Here is a 5428-nt window from a genome sequence, read left to right on the forward strand (position 1 = left end):
GAAAGTTTCCACCCTCTGGTGGAATCCAGGCCACGAAGACCTGAGGCTGATTTGAGAGCAAAGGGAGGAACCACCCAGTATAAGTGTGGGGAGTGAGTTTAGATTTGACTGTGAATAGACATCAAGAAGGAAAGATATCAAGTAGGTTAGAGAGAGAGAAAATGGGGAGAGACACCGATAGGATATAAGGAAGTTATCAGCCACCATACATTCAGTTCCATTATCACCTGTCAAAAGTACCTGGTCCTCCTGATGAGATATCACTCTGCTCGGTGGGAGTGGAAGCATGGGCATGCATGCAGACAGATACATGCACACACACACACACACACACACACACACACACACACACACATGCACACACACACACACACGCACACACACACATTCAGTCCACACCTGTGTTTGTCGTCAGTTGAAGGAAAGATGAAAATCTCAAACATCTTATCTTTCAGAATATATTTCTGTGTTGCTACAATTCAAAGCGTAGGGTGCACATAGACAAAACTACAGCAGATTTTAATACAGCGTTGTGTATGGTACAATAAGTCACAAGTCGAAAAGGAAAATCATGCTCATCATGACTCAGCATTTCTAAAATCCTGGCTATGGTCCTGAAAAATAATATTCAGAAAATCTATAGTGAGGTTCGTTCACTGGCATTAGTATCTGGCCCAGTATTCACTGCCTCCGTATGTTAAAGGCCATATACACCTGTTGTCCAGCCACACAGGTGTTTTCACTTTTGCACCTAATCAGCCCGTTTCTTCTTCCTTAATGGGGCACACGGAGCCGTCATTAAAGTTATTAGTTCCCCTGTGCTTTTCCTACTGCGAAAAAGGCCTAGTGGGGTGGAAAGATGAAGGTAGAGGTGCGGTGGGCCTGGATTTAGCCTGGCGAAACTTACTCATGCGCCGTGGCAAAAGGAAGGTGGGGCTGGGCCTGGTCCAGACAGGGTCAAGCAGCGTCTCCCAGCCTCTGCTGACTGCACCGTTTCACCCTGCAGTGGTATAGACAAGCCTGTAACCATACAACCGTCCTGATGACGCGAACGCTCGCAAGGCGTAAACAACTCTGCCGACCGCCCCGCAGGACGTGAACGGGACATGTCTCGCCCTGTTCCTCACTCTGGGGTTGTTTCCAGACTGGTTCCACTCTACTTCGACCTGAGCTGAGCGTTTAATTAGCGTAAGTGAAAACACCAGTGTGGACGTGCAGCTTCACCACAACTGCTGTTTGATCAACCAACAGTCGACCGGAGAAAAAGCCGAAGATTTGTGAAGAATAAAAGTGAAGAACTAAAAAAAAAGATCAGTTGCTGCTGTTTCAGAAACCTAATAATGTGCCGTATGTCTCTCTATCTCTAAAGGTAGTGCAAAAGGGAACTTTGATCACTAACCACAGTAAATATATCTCATCCTCGCTAAGACCATGTCAGCTCCTCAGATGTTGGAATTTTCTCAGCCGGTAAGGTAGTAGCTCTCTCGCTCTCTCTCTCTCTCTCTGTGTGTGTGTGTATGTGTGTGTGTGTGTGTGTGTGTGTGCACGCGTGTGCGTGCGCGCGCCCCCTTCACTTTTAGCGTGTTTCTGGATCCATGTAAATGTGTTTGTGCCATCCACTTTACATTTGTGTTTGCTTTCATCTGTGAATATATTTTATTTGTGTTTTGTGCAAGTCTGCATTTGAAGTGTGTGATTTTCTTTTTGAACTCTGTGTGTGTGTGTGTGTGTGTGTGTGTGTGTGTGTGTGTGTGTGTGTTCTGTGTTCCTGTGTTAGTGTGTACGTGCAGACCTGGCTCTGTGGGAAAATCTAAGTATGTGAGTGCATGTATTTTTTTGTAAGTGCAGCAGTTAATGGCACATTTTCTGTGCATGTTCACCCCTTTTTGAACCCATCTATGTGCATACACACGCCTCTACTGTTTGTGTGTGTGTGTGTGTGTGTGTGTGTGTCTGTGTGGATCAGGGGTAAGTAGGCCACCTGATCCCCTGCTGAATAATTGATGTCCAGTCGGGGAGAGAGAGATAGAGAGAGAGAAGAACGCTGTTGATGGCGGGATGACAGGATGACAGAAAGCGTAAAGGGAGGGGATATATTTAAAAAACATGGCATAATGTCTATAGAGAAAGAGATGGATGAGAGAGAGCATGGAATGAAAGACTGTTAGATTTTAAAATGAGGGAGGGAGGCGTGGAGAGGGGGCTCACCGTGAGGAGGCAGCGTTATGGGAGGTCTTTAAGAGAAGACAATGCGTTGAAGAAGAAGGGAGAGGCAGCGGTGAAAGAAACAGACAAGCATATTGGCAACATAACGTAGAGAGGGAAGGTGTGAAAAGACAAGATACGGACACATTAGACATCTGTTACGTTGCTAACAGTAACATAAAGCCAAACAAATTCAACACAGAACAGAAGCCACTGCATCCTGGAATTGAGAAATTCCCCTTTTTTCTGTCGCCCCTCCCTCTTTATGTTCCCCTCCTCTGTGTCTTCCAGTCCATCCTCGGTTTAGTCCAACCCTCTCTTCTATGATTTCACTAGTTCCTTTCCTTCCTTCCCTCTTCCTGCTCCCCCCCTTGCGTTCTTTGGGGACGTCAGATCATCACGGTCAGTGCTAATATATATGTTTTTTAAATGATCACTTTCTACCCTATGCACGGCAAGGACAGGATGGGTGAGGTTAAGGAAAGATCGTGGTTACGGTTAATCGGGACGTACACGCTGATTGCAGATCTGCGCCAGGACGCGAGCTCCGGTCTCCGGGGGAAACTACGACATGCTACGTCCTGCGCTGGGCTGGAGTACAGGCAGAAGCAGCGGGGCATTGTTAAAGCACTGAAACCCCCCTTTGAGAGGAATCGGAGGTGGGTGAGCCGCCTGTTTAACAGCAGACGTCACTGTCTGCATCCCTTCTTCTACCAACAGTCAATCATAATCTGTCCCCAACCTTAACCGAGTTACTTTCATAAACTCAAAGGACTAGTTTGACAATAGCGTGTCTCATGTCTGTGTATAGAACATGAAGCTACCATGAGCTGCACAAAGACTGAAAACAGGGTCCAGCCTGGCCCCGTCCAGAGGTAGCAACATCCACCTCAGCATCTCTGGAGCTCAGTGATTAACATGTTAATATGTGTGTGTGTGTACATGGGACACGCAGATCTGAAAGTCATCTTCTTATCCGACTCTCTGCCGGGAAGGAAATGAGCATATTTTTCAAAATGTTGAACTATTCGTTTTGTCAAACCTCAGCTGTAGAGGAGGCTCATCAGAGAAGTCTCACATGAATCTCTCTCACTGTTGTTTTTACCAGATGTGGACTGACAAATGATGCCGTCCTGTTGATGGAGGCCTCAGATCAGAATATGGGCCGTTTTGGAGGGCGGTGATAATCAGCATGCTGTATGTTGGTCTTCAGGTTGGAGGACTCGGTGTCTCTCTCCCGTCATGTCTGTGTCCGAGCTTGAGTCTTCAGCCCAAGCGAGGCGCTTTGGTCGTGGGAGGGTTTTTTGGGCCGAGGATAATCCCCGGTGGATCTGCTGATTAGGAGACGGACTGGACTTTCTGCGCTATGTGAAAAGGATTCTCCGGTCTTCCAGCCTCTCTCTTCTGCTCGCCTCCCATTTAATTTTGTCACCATCACTGTTCTCCAATTCGCTCCTCTCCTTCAGTACTCTTCTCTTTTCTTCGTGGCCTCAATATAGTTTCTCTGCCACTCCTCGTCGGCTCTCCTCCACTGTTCTTCATCTCCTCTCATCCTCCCTCATTTATTTTCCCCTTCCCTCTGCCGCCACCTCGCCTCCTACTCGTCTGGCCTCTAGTGTTTCCTCACAGCTTCTCATCTGCTCTGCCACTATCCCATCCTTTCCTTTTCTATGCTCCATCCATCAAAGAAAAGAGAGGACTCCTCGCTTGTGCCCTCTCTGCCTTGCAGCACCTCTCTGCTCTCTCCTCATCTGCCTTTGTTATTACTTTATCTCTGTTGCATACTTCACATTGTTCTTCCTCTTTCATTGTCTCATCTAACAGCTACATCCCTCTCCTCTCAAATCTCCCCCCACTTTTTCGTCACTTGTCTTCCCACATCTCTCCTCTTCCACCTTACCCTCCCTTCCTTTCTGTTTTCTCGGTTTCTCTGTTCCTCTGTCTTCTTTCTTTGTTCAACTTGCCTTTACCAGATCATGATCATGCTCTTTTCCCTGCCCGAGCCGCCTTCTTTCCTTTACTATTACCAAAGAACCCCCCCCTCTGTCTTCCATTTCCTTCTCCTTCATTGTTTTTGCTTTGCGTGTTCGTTTGTCTCACATGCGCTCTCATTTTTCTCCCACAACTTTCAAAATCTGCCTTATCCTTGCTTTTATGTCTTTTTAGCCTCTCCCCCCACTGCTTTCCTGCATGTCCTCCCTCTCTCTTATTAAACATGTAGGCTTTAGCTTCGACTTTCCTGTCACTTTTTCTAATCTCTTTAATTCGCTCTTTGCCTCTCTCTGTCAACTTCCTCTCTCCTTTGCGTTTTCTTGAAATTCTTTTTGTTCTCTAACAACTCTCTCTCATTCCTCCTCTCACTGGCTCTCTCCATACCTCTACTCATCTCCCCTTCTTTCCGTTTACAAGTTCCTGTGAGACTGCCACTCAACCAAGAAGAAACCAGAGAGCTCAAACCAAGCACATGAATGTTAACTAGTATTTCCTCTTAACGACTCCGGCGTGTGGGACGAGGGGAAGATCAAACCCAGGTAAAGTTCCTTTTTACAAGCAGACCTAAAGTCTTTGCTGACTAAGAAAAACAGAGAAGCGAAGTTGCTTCCAGGCCAGTGCTCTCTCCAGTGGATTACAAGCAGGATGAAAATGAGACTTATATAACGAGCGCACGGCTGAGTCAATTCAGAGAATAATTGGGGTGGATCTGTAGATGTTGTGTTTAATGTTGAAACGGTTTCTAAATTTGTCGGTGTCGCTAATTCAGCAGACTGTGACGCTGAGACTCTGATCGAGCTCCTTGCGTTCAAATTTCAACTCAGAAATTCTATAACCCATCACCTTACGTTCTGGCTTTATGTGGCATGAAAATAGAAAAAAACCACGTGGAGAAAACAGATTTATAACATTGTTTTAGGCCACTGATGAGACTGTGAACCTTGTTAAGTTTAAATCCACTTGGCAGATAATTAGTGTTTCTTTTGTATTGTTAAATGTCAAGCTTTGAGTAACTAATCTTGAACTACGGGCTTCATTAAATAAAGAGAAACTCTTCCTGGTGTATCACACAAGCTCATAGTGCACTACAACATTGCTCAGTTGAGCATTTATTGGGACAACGTGTCCACCACTCTGTCAGTTTAGGTAAAGAGTAACAGTAGAGACCGGGAAAGAGAGAGGGGAATGACTACTGCTCGGCCTTGATCTGTACGGGAACATCAAGCATTAA

The 5428-nt window shown here is 46.1% G+C and overlaps 1 long non-coding RNA gene across 2 annotated transcripts; it reads left to right on the forward strand.

Annotated features, from left to right (window-relative positions):
• The first annotated feature begins 1251 nt into the window (after positions 1–1251).
• Positions 1252–5216, forward strand: LOC120783125. Of its 2 annotated transcripts, none has more exons than XR_005706302.1 (3): positions 1252–1467; positions 2670–2864; positions 3314–5216. It is a non-coding gene; the product is annotated as an uncharacterized LOC120783125 (long non-coding RNA). The 2 variants fall into 2 exon arrangements; XR_005706301.1 differs by having other exon boundaries at positions 3419–5216.
• The last annotated feature ends 212 nt before the right edge of the window (positions 5217–5428 follow it).

Source organism: Xiphias gladius, chromosome 21 (genome assembly GCF_016859285.1).
Source record: "Xiphias gladius isolate SHS-SW01 ecotype Sanya breed wild chromosome 21, ASM1685928v1, whole genome shotgun sequence".
NCBI lineage: Eukaryota > Metazoa > Chordata > Actinopteri > Istiophoriformes > Xiphiidae > Xiphias > Xiphias gladius.